The 20,985-nt window shown below is 36.6% G+C and overlaps 1 protein-coding gene across 1 annotated transcript in view; it reads right to left on the reverse strand.

Moving 5' to 3' along the window:
- LOC150090241 (uncharacterized) overlaps positions 1-20,985 on the reverse strand; it is a 242,114-nt gene that overhangs the window by 32,798 nt on the left and 188,331 nt on the right. The gene's annotated exons all lie outside the window — the stretch shown is intronic.

The following is a 20,985-nucleotide window of genomic DNA, read 5'->3' on the forward strand; positions in this document are numbered from 1 at the left end:
GTCACCTACACATTTCAAGTAACCTGCCAACCTTTAGCAGCACCACATAGAAGAGTGATGCTTATGTCACTCTTGCCACAAATTAAATAGCTTATAACATTACAGACTGGTGTGTCCAGCCAGCCTGGAGCACATCAGATCATAGAGCAATTACTTTCAAACTAAATAAACAGTTACAAACAGCCCAACAATCCCTGTTAAGATATAACATAAAGAAAGCAAACTGAATATCTTCACAGAACTTACAACATCTGAGTTGCAAAAGCAGAAAAATCAGCGGTCTAGATTAAACGACAATTATACGATCATGCACTGATTATGACAAATGTCTTAATAAACACATCAAAACTGTCTATCTTAAAGAAAGAACCGAGGAAGCAGGTAGTTCCCTGGTGGTGCCTTGAACTGACTGTATTCAGGAGAAGGGTACAATCAGGCAAGAAGACATTTTCAAAGAGCCAGAACATCTTGGCCACAAAATGAGGTTGATGCACTAAGAGATACTTACAGACTCTCAGAAACCAATATACTGTACTTCTCTCATTAGAGAAAAGAAAAAAGAATACTGGCAGCACTTGGTAGGAACCTCTGGAAATGCTGACCCTTGGGAAATTGTCAACAGAATAGTGAGTAACTAGTTGCCAAGAGGGGATATAATAGAAATTACAGTTAAACCAGATGGAATCCCCACTCCTGTGAACAACATCTTAGACACTATTATCCAGACTGTGGCTAGGGATTATTCCCCTACTCAGATTGACATTATAAAATAAAATACTGAATATGAAAATGCCAACATAGAGCCTCCGTTTACAACAGAAGAACTAGAAATAGCCCTAACCACAAAAGAAAAAAGCTCTGGTTTTGACCTCCTAGAGGTTGAAATCAAAAAATTAGATGAAATAGCACCAGAAAAATTAATAGCTTTATACAACCACTGCACAACACAGGGAACATTCCCTAAAATCTGGAAAAAGACAGTACTAAAATTAATCCTGAAGAACCCATAGAAACCTCCCATTGATCCAAAATCATACAGGCCAATAGCTCTGCTTCCAGTACTAGGAAAAATATATGAAAGACTAATTTATAACAGGATATGTGTATTATACAGAAGCAGACTTTCACTCAAATAATCAGAATTGTTTTAAACAGGGCAATGCTATGGAGGATGCTATGCACCACCTACTGACAACAGTAAAAAATACAGAGGAAAAGTATATGTTGGCAATTTCTACAGAGTTTTGTTGGGGCGTTTGATTCACTCTGGTGGCATAGTGTCCTTAGGAGACTCTGCCAGACAAATGTCCCATAAAACCTCTATAAAGTAATAAACAGCTACCTTAAAGACAGAAGTGTCTCAGTTTGCACAAGGTTCAAGGAAATGACATGCCCTGTGAACAAAGGTTGCCTGCAGGGCTCAATCCTTGGCCTTTTCTTCTGGACAATCCGTTCTAGATGAATTTCTGACCTTGGATCTGGACCCAGTGGAAAGCCTAGCCTTTGTGGATGACTTGATCCTCCTTGTAAAAGGAAACACAAGAGTGGTTGTAGAGCAAAGATCAAATTCCACTCTCATGCAGGAGCGGACACAAATGCACATGCTCAGAATATCACCTGAAAAAACTAAATCCATATTTTTGAAAGGAAACCTAGGAGACCCCCCTCAAATTAAAATTAATGGAAAAACTGTAAAAATGGAATGAGAACTAAAATACCTAGGGGTTGTTTCTGACTCAAAATTAACCTTTTATCCCCACCTTGCATACTTGGCAAGAAAAGTGAGAACTATGCAGGCATGACTGCCAGGATCAGTTTGGCTGATTGGGGACTCAAAAGAAGGCAATCATATACTGAGCAGTGTTCTTGCCTGTCGTCACCTATGGAGCTGGTGTGTGTGTGTGGTTTATCTACATGGCCATAGCCAGAAACAGTAACAAATTATACAATTCAGAGAACAATACTTCTCACTATATCCAGAACACGTTGCACTGTGAGCACTTGATTTGGAAGTAGCCAAGAGGCTTATATTAGACTTAAAAGGAGCATACCCACAGATTTTCTGGGGTTAGCCCTTCACACAGCCAACACACCATAAAGGCTGAAAGAAAGAGAATGGCCACAAAGTTCCATGAACTATGGCAAACAAATTGGAAGCAGGAAACCAGAGGTCTGGTTACCAAAAGGTTTCTGCCACAGGTGGCAATAGTTAGCCCAAAGTGGTACACCCCTGGACTTTTCATCACATTTATACTGACAGGTAACAGCTCCCTGAAGGCTAAATTAACTGCCTTCAGGCTGACTGATAATCCAAACTGTACCTCTGGCAAAAGTGAAGATTGGGCACACATTCTATATGAATGTATAATTTATGATACACCAAGAACTCAACTAATAGCAGAAATTGGACCCCCAACCCAGGGGACAAGAACATTTATTTATAATTGAAGAAAATAATTATAAAGCCTTCACAAGCTTTACACAAAAAGTACTCGAAATGAGGAGAAATATCCAGAGGTGGGTCTTAACAGTCCACACAGCAAAACAACAATCTATAACCAAAGTGCCGATGTCTCTTACCATGCCCAAATGATGACATTTTAACAGACAGGGTAGCTGTATCCAGCTCCCTGACAGATACCCAAATCTGACTAAACCAGATTGACTAGGGCCCCCATAAGTTTACCTTTCCCCTAGTGGGGGACTCCACACCAAATAAGTAAATGTTGGGGAAGGAGATGTACAGGCAGCCAGGGAAGCAGCTTAGCTGAAAAATATTAGTAAGCAAGTAGCAAGGGAATGCAATGCAGAATGAAAGAAGAATGAAAGAGTATGATAGACTGAGTGAATGTGCTGGGCACCAAATGGTAGTATGAAACAGGAGTTGTGGTAAGAGGAAATAAATGTCAGTTTTGGTGAAAGAGAGTAACCCAGTAAGGGAGCAAGAGAGAGAGACTGAATGTTTTGGTAAATGGGAGTGAGTGACGGAATGAATATAATTGGCTGCAAGAACACACAGTTAACAATAATACACTGGTGTGCAAAATTTAAGGACGAGTCAGGTTTTCACCTGTAGCTTCGCACAGAAGTGGCCTGGATATGGGAAAAGCATACCAAAGGAACCTCGCGAGGAAATGATGCAGGAAACAACACCGACACAACAAGGGAAACAAAATGGTACAGAGGGACTTTATTCAAAAATGGCAACACAACACTGGATGCCATGATACAGATGCATCACTGCCAAAGATGGAACAAATGGAAGAGATGGTCCTCAGTAGAAGATATGACCACCCCTAACGTCGATGCAGGCTTTGCACCGCCTGTTCATTCTTGCGGTAACATCATCCATTCCTCTGTTAGTACCATCTTGCAGCTGGTGAACATTTTCTGGTCTCCCCAGAGCATCCCATATGTGTTCGATGGGATTTAGATCGGTAGAATGGGCAGGCCAATCCATACGAACAATGTCCTCACTTTCCAAAAGCATATTACCCCCGGGGGCTCACACCTGGTGAGTATGGGCTTGGCACACCCAGGGTCCTGAGCTGGATATCACCATTCTTATCTTTCTTGGTGATTCCCTTCTACTTCTCTCTCTCTCTCTCTCTCTGGGTAAATTCAGAAATTTTTTTTTTGCCTGGTGCAGCATAAGCCTCAGGCTTCCTTGTACCATATGGCTAATAATAATAATAATATCAACAGCTGCAGTGCAATGGGGTGTGGCATTACCATCCTTAAACATGAACTCGGGGCCAATGGCACCTCGGAACAGACGCACATGGGGAAGGATTACCTCAGTATGTAGCGTGCACCGGTTACACTACTGCCTTCCAGTATCTGGAGTTGTGTATGTCCATCCAAGATAATGCCTCCCCAGACAAGAACACCTCGACCGCCATATCAATCCCTTTCAGTGATGTTTTGTAGGGTGATACCTTGTGCCAACGTCTCACCAACAGCTGATGCCCACAATCGCTGCTGAGACTGAATCTACTCTCATCAGTAAATAATATCTTAAGTAAAGATTTTGTGGTTGTAAACCTTGTAGTGTTGGTCCTTAAGTTTTGCACACCAGTGTATATTTATTTAGAAATACTAACACAATTTCAACTATATACTAACAACAAGAGCACACACAAGGGAAGCAATGCAAACAAATTTGGCAGGTATGTTCACTGGTGTCTGTGGATGGGAATTACATAAAAATCAAAATTAGTTTCAAATATCAACACCAGGAGGAAAGTTCTGCATAACCAATTATCCTTTTACACAATCTGTGTGGTTGTACATACTGGAAACGAAACACACTTTTTACATCAGTATGGCAACATTGTCGGCTTACTGCAGTGGTTCTCAAACTTTTTAATGTGAAGACACCCTAAATCCATTATGAAAAATTCCTGGCACCCCCCAGCACCAGGTGCAATGGGCACTGGCAGAATATTTTGTAAGGTGCTGTTTCAAATATAGTGTACACGATGGATGGCTCAGCTGTTCCGTATATGTATGTGTACGTACATAAAAACTGCGATGCAGTCAGCGGTCAGCAATTATTTCATGACGACTTCTAATTTAAACAGTTGCATGAAAATCAACGACCTTTTGTAGCGACGGCCACAATGTAAGTCGCTGCTAAATTTGGCATTGCGGCACCCCTATAAAGGGTAAGCGACACCCACTTTGAGAACCACCGCCTTACTGCCTGACATTTTTCTGTAAGATTATCATCACAATGCACATGTTGCGATGATGTTTTCTACAGCGGCATGTTTGAGAGGCAACCAATGGGAGTGGATCGCTTGATCGGATTATCAACAGTGATTATTCATGCATTAAGAATCTGCGGTTAAAGGAACCATTAGATGGAGATGATCACAGTGGCATTTACTTAAAGATGCAACTACCACCATCGAGGTAAAGGGAATGGTTTTTGCTTTTGCAAACCTGACTATGGTGATCTCAGACAGTTTTTAAATTCTATACAGTGGGACCAACTGATGATGTCACCAACAGCAAATTCTAAATGGGAAGTATTCAAGGAAATAATCTTGGAAGTTATCAGACTTTTCATACCAAATAAGAAATACTGTTCAAGGTTTAAGCCTAAATGGATGTCAGATGAACTAATGAGACATGGCGGAGAAGAAAAATGCATGGGATGCATATAAATTATCAGGTGACAAAGAAGCCTATGGAAGATATAAGTTAGTCTATAATCAAGCCACAAAGGAAGTTAGGCAAGTAAAGGCAGATTATCAAAAAACTTTGGCAAAGGATGCAAAGAAAAATAGCAAAGGCTCCTTTACTTATGTAAACTCTAGAAGGAAGGGGATGAATCAGATTGGTCCACTTGATATCAACAGTTTGACTGATGATGATCCTGCTCAGGTAACTGAAAAACTAAATGCGATTTTTGCAGCTACATTCACACATGAAGAATTCTGTAGGGCAGTGGAAGGCTAGAAGATTATTAAACTCTAACAGGAAGCTAAATGATTTTGTAATAACTGAGAGGAAAGTGGAGGAGAAATTGTTGAAGTTACACATAAGAATTCACCTGGAGTGGATGGGATCTATCCAGTTCTATTAATGAAGATAGCAAACACTTAGCCCTAATCATGAGAGCATCCTTGAATTCAGGAATGTCCCAATAGACTGGAGTAAATGTATCCCCAATTCACAAAGCAGGATCAAAAAGTGACACGAGTAATAACAGACCTGTTAGTTTAACTTATGTACTGGAGAAAATAATGGATGCACTCATTAAATAAGCAATGCAGGATTATCTAGACAAGACTGCAATTATAGTTCAGATACAGCATGAGTTTGTTAAGAAGAAATCTTGCCTGACCAATTCGACTGGATACTATGATGTGGTCACAAAGGAACTGGATGGGAGAAAAAAAAAAATAATTGGTGATCTGCCTGAGGTGTATAAGGCTTTGAATGGTTTGAGCAAGCTCAATGCTGATGGGATTTCAGGAAAGCTTTTGATATTGTTATGGATAAAGGGATGATTCAGTGGGAGAAGACAGAGAGTGGTAATCAATGGACCCTGCTCTTCGTGGAATAATGTTATTAGTGGAGTTCCCCAGGGTTTGGTGTTGGGACCATTGTTGTTTTCTCTATTTATCAATGATATTGATGAAGGTACATCAGGCTTAACGTCCAAATTTGCAGATGATACAAAGGTTGGCAGGGTTGTTAATGACACTAATGACAGTACGTTTACTGCAACCGGATCTATAAAAGACAGGCAGAGAGGTGGCAACTGAAATTAAACATTGGCAAATGCAAAGCAGTGCATATGTGTAGCAGTAACCTCAGAGTAACAAACCAACTGTGCAATACTACACTCAGGGTAGTGGAGAATGAAAAAGACCTGGGGTAACTGTGCAGTCAGATAAGAAGTTTTCAGAGCAATGCAGACAGGCCACCAAAGCAGCTCATAAGGTCTCGTCAATAATATACAGGATCTTTGCTAGCAGGAATAAGGTGATTATCCTTTTGTATAAGGCAATGGTCAGGCCACAATCTGAATACTGCATACAGGTCTGGAGGCCTCATTTTAGGAAGGATGTAGCAAGAAGGGCAACCAGACTAGTGAGGGTAACAAAGGGGTGCTCTTACCAAGGAAGACTTAGATTCTGCAAATTGCAGCATCTGGAGGCTAGGCAACTGCAAGGTGATCTGACTGAGGTGTATAAGGTTTTGAATGGTTTGGGCAAGTTCAATGCTGATGGGATTCTTCTACTTGCTCAGATTACGCACTTTAGGGGCATAAATTCAAATTGAGAAAAGACAGTTGTAGAAGGTGCAGAAATTTGCCTTTAGCCATAGAGTGGTTGATTGCTGGAACAAACTTCCACCTGCCATGGAACCTGATAGCTAAACAGATTCAAGGAAGAACTGTAAAAACATTTGGAACAGATAGATGAAATGGGAAGGTTTTTTTTTTTTTTTTTGGCAGATGCTATATAATCTTGCTTTCTTGCATCATATGCCACTACTAATGCTTATTCCTCATGAAATATTAAGTATGGCATTTCCTTTTCCAGTGGTGATACTGGATTTGTCAATGCCTTGGACCTCAAATTGAGTAACAAACATGGCCTAGTGTAGAACACAACTTATAGGGAGGTAACGTTTCTATTTTAGGGATTCTAGTTCACAAATGTTGCCATGATACACACCATCTCTCAGGTAGTCCAAGATCCAAAAATCCTAAGAAATGAGATCAGGCAAAGTGACCATATTATAGGAAATGTGTGGTTGATTATCCTTTCAGCGCTAAAAGAATGTCACAATAATCATTGTGTATATCTTCTGATATACAGAGGTGTGCTGTCTTGAATAAAATAAATCTTGTTTCCAGGCATCCTTGCTCATGCAGTTGTGAAATTGCAAGGCTTACAATCATGTTATTTTTTGCAATTGAGTATTCAGTTTTCTCTGTGACTGCAGGCAATGGTAAATGACTGTCTTCTTAATTCTCTACTAATACTGGTGTTCCCCAAGGTTCAGTTCTTTCTCCCACTCTTTAATGACATTCTTCCACTGATTGGAAATCCTATCCATAAGTTTTGCTGATGATAGCATATTGCATTCCATGTTCAGTTTGAGAAACCCTTCCCATCACAAACAGCTTCAACTTCTAAAACATCCAAAACAAATTCCATAAATGCTGATCTCCAGGTAATTCTCCAATGGGGCAAAAATAACTTAGTTAATTTCATCCTAAAACTTGGTCTTGTCTTATTTCCCAAAAAAAAGGAATCTACCAGTTCTATGCTTTTTTTTTTTTTTTTTTTTTTTAAATCCCAAACAAGAGAGGTATTAGGGCCTATAGTATTTAGTACCATGCATGGGCTGAAGACTGAGAAGATACTTGTTAACATTACACTCGAACTTTTGTAGACTAATTTTCAGGAAATACATATGAAGGAAGGTTATTCCAGAAAACAGAAGTTGAATGATTAAATGGGGAAGAAGAAAAGTTGGTTCTGTGACTCTGAAGTTGGACAGTATAAGGATGTTGACTGGTTGCAGCATATGTTTGGACTGCTTTGGGCGGGGGGTATTATAGAAGCCAATCCAGAAGAATAGTGCTAATGGAAGTATCTACAGAAAAGGCATACAGCAGAAACAGAACATCTGTGAAACAGAGTGGGGAGAATCTGTTAAGAGATGAGTAATTAATTAACCTAATTGTCCTCTTTGTACAGAATGAACATCTGTTTGGAAGAAAAGTAATGCCAATAGTGAAAGAGAAAATCCAGTTTTTTGATAAGCTTATATGCTTATCTTCGGTGACACCCAGATCTTGACATGATCACATATCTCTATTAGGGATTACACTGACTTCTAAACCCTCTTGGCATAAGCACATCACAAATACTGCTTGCTCTGTATCTTCTATGGGAACTGTTCTTCTGAATTGGTCTCTCTCTCTCTCTTCCAAACCAGTTCAAACCCATACTGCAACCAGTCAACATCCATTTGCTGAAAATTTCAATCTACAAAAATTCAAGTCCACTGTCAACAAGTACCTTCTTCTTCTGTCTTCCCAAACTTCAACCCACATATGGTACTAAATACAGTCGGTCCTCGTATAACACGTGTTTACATTACACGAATTCGATCATACACGATTTATAAATAGGGGAACGATATCTTATATAACACGAACCGAATTCGCTTATGCACGATTCGCCTTTGTGTTTACAAGAAATGGCAGTCGAACGCGGAATCACCCCAACCGAACGCAAAACGATAGGAATGAAGGGAAGATTCTGAAAATGTATTTATGTTTTTTATATCAGTGAAGGGGAAACACATTTCACCATAATAACGTAAAAACTAACACAATTCCAGCTATCGATATAATCGCAAATGCAATTAGATGGAGTTTACTACCAGTTTATAACAGATTCCACCAGCAGAAACGAAACTGGAAATTGTTTTTATTGTTTTATGGTAGTAACCCCCAGAAATGTGCTTTAGTAAAATGTGGGGTGTTAATAGTGTATCTCGGCCTTGACAGTGTTGTTTATTCAGTTGCTATACGCGTGCAGCTTTGTTTATGTGTATTAAGCGTGCCTCCTCGTTTTTTAATTGCGCTTTATTCCCTAAAAATTAGTAAAATACTTAAAAGGCGTGAAAAGGAAGCGTCCTGGCGAAGACACTGCAGATTCAGAGAGAGAGAGAGAGAGAGAGAGAGAGAGAGAGAGAGAGAGAGAGAGAGAGAGAGAGAGAGAGGAAAAAAAGCAATATCGATAAACAGAGGCGGACCGGATCAAAAATTCTTACCCGGGAAAATTTATAGTGGCCTCATACTACAGTTTATGGCCAAAATCATACCGGCCCACCGGGGTTTCCCCGGTAAGGCTTATGGCCAGTCCGCCTCTGTCGAAAGAGAAAAAATATGAAATTTTGAAACGCTTTGAGCGAAATGAAAGACCATGTGATATTGCAAGTGCTACAGACCTAAATGAGGCAACGCCGAGAATTACAAAGAATGCGGAGAAAATAAAAACTTTCATAGCGGGAACAATTCAAAGTGTAATTAAAATCCATTAGATTAAGACACAAAGAATTGGAAGAGATGGAACGGCTGTCATCTGTTTGGATAGAATATCAAACAAAAAACAAGTTTGCTTACGATAGAAGCAAAAGCAGTAGCAATATTTTATTACGTAATAGTCTTAATAAAATACGTAAGTATTTTATTATGACTATTTTATTTAATATAATAAATTTTTTACGAATAAAATACGTATTTTATTCGTAAAAAATACTTTTTTAGTATTAAAAAATACTTTAATCGTTATAAAATACGTAAGTATTTTATAACGATTAAAATTACTCGATTATTTATTGTGTTTGGTAATGTTTTGGTTCCAAATGTGTGTTCAATCTTGGGTGGTTGGCACCTAACCCCACTTTTCGCATAGGGCCTGTTGTTTATATTGCACGAGGGTTTCTAGGAACACAACTATCGTGCTATACGAGGACAGACTGTACCATAGGTTAGTACCACATATGGTACTAACCTATGGTATTTAGTAAGGCCCCAGTAAAGTTGGGTGGGAGCTGAATATGCCATGGGTCAGTAGGTTTTCTTCAAAGAGAAATAAACTGATAACGAAGGTAGCCAAAAAACAAAACCACACCATACAGTAACCTTAATTGTATGTAAGGGAATGTCCTGTATTGTAGAAGGTGGCTCTGTACAATACACGACATTCCTCTGAATTCTGTAGTTTTGGGTGTACAGAGTCTCATAGTGGTTTCACCACTTGTCAGCCATTTGGAGAAGTTTGTGTTAAAATCCTGTGGATGATTGAAGGTTTCTTCAATCAGGGCTGTTTTAACTAATCCCAGGCAGTGGGAACAGGAGTCCCCCCCCCCCGCCATAAGTTATTCTGGGCACTTGTACAGGCATCATAAATAATGGAGCAATATGGTCGAAGTCACTAATGCTCCTAAAAACCAACAACAATAACACATTCAAGTGGAACTGTACCTCATCTCTTCAAAGGATATTCCATGGCCACTCGACATCTACCTCCACTCATGCCAAGGAGTTGGAGGCAAATGTCATTTGAGTTTTGGTATGCAATTTTTTGGCTTGCAATTTTTGCTTGGGGTGGAGTTTGTGTAGGTAAAAATGTAAGACCTTATGCATCTTCCGTGCTGTTACATACAGGATATCCAGCTGTCTTGTTGCTGCACATGCACTGGTTCTGCCTTCTGGTGCCAATCAGTACACTACTATCTATAGACCTTTCTGGGAGTGCAGCAACAATGTCTTCAAACTGCTCTTGGTTGACAGGTTTGCATCCTCTCCCTGACTTCATTCTGAGATTTCTTCATCCCACGTAAACATTTTTCTGGGGCTAAATGCTGTCACCTGCTCTTTGTTGCTGTTGCTTTCATTCTGGCAGCAGAGGTTTGCAATCAAAGCACACTCTTGTAAAGTGAGAGGCATTGTGCCCAAAACACTATGATATCCTCATTTCCAAAATCTTACACTTTCCATTCTGTATTTATGCATGAGTGGAATGGAGTACAAATTGTTCACAGCAACCTTTCTTCCCAGTGGTGATATTTGGAACTAATTATGTTTTTCTTGTAATTCTCTTTCATATACTCTTTGATTACAATTTCCTCCATTAGATCATGCTCCAGACAGCTCAAATTTTACATTTAATCACATGACATATAGGGGGGCATAAATTTAAAGTAAGAGAGGAGATAATTGTAGACTGCACTGTCCAAAAAATTTCCTTTAGTCAAGGGGGTAAAGGACTTGGAATGGACTCTCAAAAACTCTTATGGAATTTGGAAATTTATCTAAATTCAAGGAGGGGGTTGGATAAATACTTGAAGGGGGGAAAATTAAATGAAGTGAGAGAAGATGATAATTGGAAGGAATTACAATATACATATTGTAATATATATATACTCTATGGGTAGGAACCCATATTTACTCTATGGGTAGGAACCAATTCTATTATCCTCTACGATGTCTCCTAGAACTATCTATTTGTTATCATTACCATATGCTAGTTCCATATTTATATACAAAATTGCAGAGGGCGCTATAGATTTTAGAATTAATTTTGGCTATTTAGTGACATTAACTACAGTTACCAGGGGGAGCTTCGATTGGTTAGGTACGCATATATGCTACACGTGTGGACTTATTCTGTCTTTCTTACATTTTCTTTGCAATGGTAAGCATTTTATATATATAAATTTATCTTATACTTATTGACTCTTATTGTTATATCTAATAACCAGAATCCCTTACTATAAGGGACGGGAAGTTACGTTCCCGGTTTTATCCTAAGTAAAATTATGTTTCACCTTTTCTATGCTTTTTACCTTTTACTGTAACAATTCTACTTTTCATACCTCATGAACTATTAGAGTAATTCGAGGGGGGATGAGGTACTACTTTACTCTCCCTCTGTTCGCCTTCTTTAGCTTATGCTATTATTGCTTTGTGTTACTTTTAGCATATGCTACTAATACTAATGCTACCTATAAGATATATAATATACCCCATATGTATATGTTTAACAAAGGATGGATCTCTTTCTACATTAGCTACGTATTATTATCGTTTTATAAATTAGCTATCAGTCAGGCTAACAGTCATCTAGCCAGCTAACTACTAAATTTGGATATATTAATTTTAGTTAACCGTAATATATTTTGGTTTTGTGATCTAATACTACATTACCTTCATTTGGTAATGCTATCTCATACTACATAGCTATATTCTGGACACCGTTAAGCTGGACGATGACTACAGAAACAGATAGCCTGTTAATTATGGTTGATACATTCAGAGGGTTAGCCCTCGAAAAAGTCCCTTTCAATGTATCTATATACCTATAATTAACATAATTTTATTTTATAATATAATTTTGATATGTAAGGTTTTTCCTTATGTTATATTACATATTTAATTACACTGTTTTCATTACTTATTATACAAGCCTTCACTGTTTAAGGAACCCAAAGTATATTTTCAAACTAATAATGTATGATTAAATAGGGATACTTTAATTGTGGCCACCCAGTATATAAAAATACTCATGTTTTGAGAAGTTATCTAGCAAGGTTCAATAAAAAAAAAAGAGAGAGAGAGAGAGAGAGAGCAGCATATTTAAGATAATTTAATTTAAGCCTACTTAAGCCATCATGAAGCAGAGAAGCTCTCAGTTTCCCCAAGTTTATTTATAACAGTGGCAGAGCAAGGGAATATCAATATTACTTTAACTCAGCATTGGCTGCATATAGTGAGCAAAAATGGTTGCACAGCACCTGAGGTGCTCAACCTTCATTTTTTATTTCTGGAAAAAGTCTGGTTTTTCTGGATTCAGCTTGGAGCATTATGCAATTTCTTGACTTTTCACTGATGGGTTTTAACAAATATTTAATCAATTTTTTTATATTTTTAAAAATATAGTGTTTTATTGTACATCTGTTATTTCGATGAAACAAAATTTTTTTAAATTCTGCTGGAAAAAAAAAAAATCATAAAACAAACACAAGACTTATTCACTTCCATTTTAAAGTTTATAAAAATGTTAAGTGAGCAAAAATTCATGCTTATGCATGTGAACAATATTAATATGCTTTGACATATAAATAAAGAAATAAATAGGAAAAAGGAGACAAAAATCATTTTACATCAATAATAATAATAAACGAGACAAGAAACTGTTTTATATAACAATTAAGCATGAAAAAAAAAAAAAAAAAAAGAGTACCTAGTTTCTGTAGCAGTAGCAGCAGCCATCCAGTGAGAAACATTTGTTTGCACTATGATGAAACTGAAAGTAGCAAGACAAAGTGGAAGACAAAAACAGTAACACAGTCATGTGGCACCTGACAGGTTGTTTCCATATTTAATTGAGTAAATAATAGCTGTTTCCCTCCCAAAACTACTCGAATAAAACTGTGTACAGTTTTAGGAACATACAAAAAATTAAACCTATTAACTTTTAACCAACAATTATCGTGCAATCAATATTAGAACAGCACTCAGGAGGTCTTGCACGAGCACTGCTGGGTTAAAAAAATCGCATCTAACAGAGTACTCAATACAAATTCATGAAAAATTACAATTTACAGACAGAAAATATACTAAAGAATCTTACACTATAATAGAAGACATGTCAGTTAATTTTTATTTCATATAAAATGATTTAAAGCTAAAAAGAGGTTTAAAAAAAATTGTTGAAGAAACACAAAACCAAGTAGATAAGCATGAGTGAAGTCAAATAGGTTGCCTTCCTACAGCCATGAGGCCATATCTTAGTCTTTTAAGCCTCAAAAGAACAGAGCAAGCAGCTCCTGAAATGTCACGGTAATACCATCCCCCCCAAATTACTTTCTATTAAACTTTAAATAAATTCCACTTTTATTTAAGCAGTTTGGTGTTCTCTTTTTAGCTATTTCTTCATCTGCATAACTTATACAATCCCTCTCCTGCAATATTTACAACACAACAATTTATAACAAAATTAATTAGTTACAAAACCTGATACCAATGAAAATTTCTGGCAGTGCCACTGTGCATTTAGAAAATAACAGCCATATATATACAGATTGACAAATTTTAACATTGTGGTATTTTTTAAAGCTTTGTAAATGAGTTTGTTCCTTAATGTACCAAATATTTAAATAGGTCTGTTAACAATCCTTCTCCTGCAATATATCTACAACATAACAAAATTAATTAGTTACAAAACCTGATACCAACCAACCCCATGAAAATTTCTGGCAATGCCGCTGTGCATTTAGAAAATAACAGCCACATATACAGATTGACAAATTTTAACATTGTGGTATTTTTTAAAGCTTTGTAAATGAGTTTGTTCCATAATTTATAAAATATTTAAATAGGTCTGTTAACATTTTTGTTAACTTACATTTCAAGTGAGGCACAGGAGTAACCGCTCCCAGCGAATATAGTGAAGTGGCATGTCACCTGTCTGAGGATTTCTGGGTTCAACACTTCTTTAACTGATGAACCATAATTATATATTAACTGAGCTGGTAGGCTCAAAATTCGTCAAATAATTCTTTGATCTGTGAGTAGATCAAATAACACTTTTACTATGATCCTTCCATATCATGGACTCAGAATTAATCCTTCCATGCTGAAGACTCCAACTGGTGCTTTCAGTATAAATGATGATTACCATGCTATCAATTCTGCCTAGTTAGAGTGATTTATTATTATTTTTTTAATTGGCTACTAGTTATAGAAAAGCAAATGATCATTTGCAATCATATGATAAATTTATTGTTTAAAAGTAAAACGGATACTGAATATTTCAGTTGTACACACAAAAATAGTTAATTAAGCGATGTGTGGAAAAAATGAAACTCAGAAATGGAGAACCGAAAGACTTTTATATGAAAATTGCAATAATAATAGATCCTCTCTTAGATTTGGCATGAGAAAACATTTTTCTAATCAACGACTAATAGGAGACTGAATTTTACATGATAACTACCAATACTGCTAAATTGCGGCCTCAAGTTTACTGCTACCAGTTATGGTCAGACCAAACTGGAAAATAAGAAAAATTTTGGAGGGTCTTTGCCTACTTTGATGCATCACATTAATATGTTATATTAAACATTCATACTTGTTTTTTTAAATATGTATATGATTTATAATAAAGTTACATAGAACTGCACTTAAAAATAGAAAGGGTTGTTCTCTTTCCCACTTGTGAATATTGCTCAGAAAATCTGTTGCAATGTTAGTTTAAACTAGTGTTATTTCTACCCCATTTACCTTCAGATTTCAATTTAATTGTTTTGTTGTTTGTGTACATTTTTTTTTCTTTTCTTGTGTTTCAATCATGAACTCTGTAATATGAGTTCAAATGAAGCTTCAATGAAAAGGAAGGCTATTACCTTGTTGTAGTGAGGAAACACAAAAGTGGAGAAAAAAAAACAGACACAGAATTTGCAGTTCCTACAACTGGAGACAATGGTGATAAAATTAAAGAATCGTGTAAAAATGCAAACATATGAAAACAGTTTGAGGTTCTGTCATTTGACCAGTGATTATGGAAAAAATGGAAAGGATTTTAGGTTCATACATTGAACATCGAAATAAAAAAAAGTGCTCCCAGTTCTACAAGTGATTTAAGAAAAAGCCCAAAATGTTTATGAGTTTAAAAAGTGATGAACCAGAGGCTGTCATTTAATGATAGAGCCAGATGGTTCCAGAAATCAAAAGACGGCCATGGCATCTACAATTTAAAATTGACAGGGAAGCTACAGCAGCTGAGAAATAAGCTGGCAAAAATTTCACATGTGTAAAGTCATAATTACTGACTAAAATTATGAACCCAGGTTACTTTAGATGGGACCATCTATTTTGGAAATGCATGCCAAGTTGATCATGAAAATTAAAACCATTACTGGTTTACCATTCCAAAAACCTCAGAGCTTCAAGGTAGCTCTGAGGTTTTTGGATAGTCCTGCTGACAAGGCTACTGACTAGATGGTTTTTCGGGAGCCTCTAAGTGGAACTTTATTCACTGATTTTGAAATTATGGTTTTTTTCCCTCTAACTTTTGATTAAGTAGAGTAGTGCTTATTTGTCATTCCCTGATTAATTTGGTGTACTTGTTCTTTACTTGGCCCTTAAAATTGCTTAAAAAACCCAGTCAACTTCTTCCAGCACTGTATCAAAAAGAACGTTCGAATTTTGCCCCCTTGTTTTAGTATTGATATAGGCAGTGGCGTGCTAGTAAATTTTTAACAACCAGCTTGCTAAAAAAAATCCAAGGATATGTGTGTATATATTTATTATAAGTTTTACTGATTTACAACAATTAGGAATACAAAAATTTCAAAACAATAATAAAATATTCATTTTTTTATTGTAATTTCCATACAGCCAATTGATTCTCACAAAATGTTTTCACTGACTTGTGACGAGCTCTTGTATCTGTAGCCAATCTATGGTTGCAATTCAACCATGATTTGACAAACAGAGTTGCATCCCAATCCGTTAGCTCTTTCCCAATAAATTAATTTTCATTAAATTTGATATGTGAGCTATTGTTAAACTATTTCTTACCCTCATACATGCATTTGTACAAGGGTGAGAAATTATTGTTGGAAATAATATTCCTGTAAAATTGCTAGAGGAAATAATCCCTACACAGGCTGTCACATAGGGAAGGGGCAATGGAAAGGAAGCACAAAGGGTGCTGAAATAAGCGTACCCTGGTTGGATTTTCCGTGTCACCATATACAAGTTTATTGCCCAAATGCTGCTAGCCACTATGGATTGAAGTGCATGCTGCTCTACAGTTTATAGCCATAATAGGCTTAACAACCAGCTTGCAAAATTCTTGAAAATTTAACAAATGACACGTGCAAACTGGCTCCAGCACACCACTGGATGTAGGAGATACTTGGAGGTGTCTACATAGCTTTTTAGCAGTGTAATCAGCATTAGAAGAGGCTTATAAACTATAATTTATAGTACCACATAAAAGTGTTTTTAATAGCTTAACTTTATCGCAGTCTGTAACATATGACATTAATATTTGTAGAGCTTTTAGTATTGGTGGTTTGGTGTAGATATAGTATCGCAAATACGTCACTCAAGTGTTTAAATCACTTAGGTTGGTGATAGATAGATAAATTTATTATATAACTAGTTAGAATTTACAAACACAACGGTATAGCGTAATACATAAAACTTACTTTCTTTCGTCATAATGCCACTACTAATGCTAAAAGAAGACTTATCTATTCACTGCAGGTGAAAAATATGTGTCATAAGTGCTTTATTTGTAGGAGATATGAAATACATATACTATAAGCTCCAAACTGCAATATACAGTCTGACCTTTCTTTAATGAATTTCCACATAGCAAAATTTTTTTGATTTCTCCTTGGTCATTACATTCAACAGTTTCTGTATAATGAAGAAAATTTCCATATAATGAACTAATTTCAAGAGATCTGGGTATGCACTGTTCGCAACTCTGGTCTTTAGGTAATAGAGCTGATGCTGTAAAAAGCACGAATTAAGAGCTAAAGGGATTAATTTTTAAGAGCACATATTAAGAGCTAAAACATTCCACAATTTAGTGGTGCCCAAAAAACCTATACAAATGCCCTTATCGTACCAAAAAGTCACACTGGTCAGCTGCTATTTATGTATCCCCAGCCAATGGCAAAGATTACGGCATATTCCTGATGTAGACACTGGCTCTGGTCAACCTGTTTAATACTAAGCACCCTATTAAAGAATTAGGAGAGTGATTTTCCTTTATCCCAGAAATTCGTCTTGTTTTGCAGAAATGAGTCATCCACACTCACTAAATTTCACCTGTCTCTGTTTACATGGTATGTACAAGTGGTCCCTAAATCAGTCTTGTTTTAGCTGTTGTGCATGTAACCTTACAATGTCTAAGAGGAAATCCTTGAGTGTATTGGAAAAAGTGGAAGTGCTTAATAGTGCAACGAATATTGTAGACCAGGGCATTAAAGGGGGGGGGGGGATGGTTGAGTGGGAGAAGACAGAGTGATAATCATCAACGGACAATGCCCTTCATGAACTAATGTTATTAGTGGAGTCTCCCAGGGAACAGTGTCGGACCCATTGTTGTTTTCTATATTTATCGATGATATTGATGAAGGTATACCATGCTTAACATTGAAGTTTGCATATAATACAAAAGTTGACAGGGTTGGTAATGACAGTATGATACTGGAACAGGATCTAGGAAAGTTAAGCAGATGGGCTGAGAAGTGGCAACTGAAGTTGAACACTGACAAATGCAAAGTACTGCATATGGGTAGCAGTAACCCCAGAGTAACGTACCAACTGTGTGGTACTACACTTAGGGTAGTGGAGAATGAAAAAAATTGGGGTAATTGTGCAGTCAGATATCCATAGCCGAGTGGGCAGGAGCGGGAGTGCAGTAGCACACGCTCTTTGAGTAGACCGGGGTTCAAGCCCCTGACTGCTGAATACGGTCGATCTGCCAACCCGCACTGGACCAGCGTGGCAGATTATGGTCCATTTCCCTCAGCATGAATTGTTGAGGAGGCTTCCACCCTGCAGTGGGTTGATAATGGCTGCACTTTACTTTTTTTTTATATGAAGTTCTCTGAGCAGTGAAGGCAAGCTGCCAGGACATCTCATAGGGTTTTGTCAATGATACACACAGGAATTCTGCTAGCAGGGATAAAGAGGTGATTATCCCTTATGGTCAGGTCACACCTTGAGTACTGCATACAGGTCTGGAGGCCTCATTTTAGGAAGGATGTAGAGCTGCTGGAACAGAGTAGGGCAACGAGAATGATGAGAGGAACAAAGGGGTGTCTTACTGAGAAAGGCTTAAGTTTTGTAAATTGCAGTGTCTGGAGACTATACACCTGCAAGGTAATCTGACTGAGACGTTTAAGGCTTTGAATAAGTTCAACGCTGATGGGATTCTTCCTCAGATTACAAACTTGAGGGAGCATAAATTCAAACTGAGGAAAGACAGCTGCAGAATAGATTATGTGGAAATTTGCCTTTAGCCAGCAAGTCATTGATTGCTAGATCTGTTGTTGTGGAAGTTAATTGCTTAAATAAATTCATGGAAGAACCAGAAAAACTTTTGGAGGGAAATGGATAGGTGAAATTGGAAGTTTTTTTTTTTTTTTTTTTTTGGCTGATGCTGTATAAGCTTGTTTTCTTTCATCATAATGCCACTACTAATGCTAAAAGAAGACTTATCTGTTCATTGCAGAAAAATTTGTGTCATATGTGCTTTATTTGTAGATTGTTTCATCAATATACTTATTCCTGAACTGAAAAAGTATTTGAGAGGGAAAAGAATTCTTTTAAAATTTTAATATTAATTGAAATGCACTGGAATATTTGTAGACAGTTGCAAACATTAATGAGAATACTGAAGTGCTACTCTTGCTATCCAACACCAGATCATTAATCCAGCCTTAATAAATGTTATTACATTTGAAAAATATTGAAGAAAACAATAAGAACTCAATGCAAAAAAGAATGTCAAAGATTTTTGGAGAAATTTTAATATTAAAATGGGTATCAATGCTATTTGAGAATCCTGTGGTGGAGTAACACATAGCTGCTTAAAAGACACGTGTCCATATTTGTCCATTTGTGTCTTAAAAGACACAAATGGACAAATATGAAATTATTGGATTGGTGAAATCCGTAGGTGCTGATGAAGTGGACGAAGAAATTTTGAATTGCTTGAGTCCGACTGTCAGGAACTAACCAATTTAATTATTAGCTGTCCAAGAAAAAAGAAGAAAACATTCAGGAAGACATGCAACAAAAACCTTGACAATAAGTGAAATGACCATGTCTTTTAAACATTTGGAATGTTAATCATATTTTATTGAAAATAACCCCAATGAAGAAGGGCAAGGATTTTAAAGATTGATGATGGATGTAAACATATGTTATATATATGTATAAATGTTAGATACCTTCATTAATAAGCAGGCTCTAAAGTCGTTATGTCATTCATTCATCTAATGAAGATAAAGACTCAGTATCTAATGTCAGTTTATGTAATTATTTTATCGTGAAAAATTAAAGTTTGTTTACTTTTTTTACAATAAATCTTTCTTCTATAAAAATGTTTGGTTTTTCCTGAGTTGTGGAAAAATAATTGCTATAGTTATGCGAATTTCAAATTACTCAACTTTATCATGGAACACACCACTCCCACAACTCAAGGTATTACTTCTTTATACTTAACAGTTTTATTTTCTAGAGAAATCTTTTCTTTATATTTTGCCATTACGATGCCATTACGTAATGGCATATTGAATGCCATTACGATCATCATTGTAGATAACATACATAATACATTTAGAAGTGAGAGAGCTGGCATGGTCAGCATATCATGAAAACTAACAGTAATAGGTTGACAATTTTTTCTCAATTCTTTAAAAATTCATCCAGATAAAGAATTTTATAAAAACAAAGCCAAATTGACAAAACAAATGATAACTGAACAAATCAATTTCCATTTATCTGGACAGCCAAGGATAGAAGAGTTTACAACTTCAGTGCACCTAATTTACCAGTGAAACAGTGGGCATGTGGAATTTTTATGGGTCAATCTCACAGTGCGTAAATTTGCACATTTTCATAGTGAGATCAAGTTGATAAAAGAAGCAAGTTTTTTTCACTTCTTTTATCAACCTTTGCTAGTGTCAACTAACCTGCTCACTCTCAGATGAGATATAATCTGACAGAAACAGCTTGTACCGTTGAATTAAATAACAGTTATAAAGTAACAACTGGCAACTTAGTGATAGACAAAACAAATTTAAAATAGTTTTAAATAAATGTTAAAAAAAAAAGTTTCTGTATTAAAAATATTAATTAAAAATAAAATTTTAATTTTGACACCTAAAAACAGACCAGAACAAACA

This window comes from Mastigoproctus giganteus, chromosome 2 (genome assembly GCF_048544385.1).
Source record: "Mastigoproctus giganteus isolate SK-2022 chromosome 2, ASM4854438v1, whole genome shotgun sequence".
Taxonomy (NCBI): Eukaryota; Metazoa; Arthropoda; class Arachnida; order Uropygi; family Thelyphonidae; genus Mastigoproctus; species Mastigoproctus giganteus.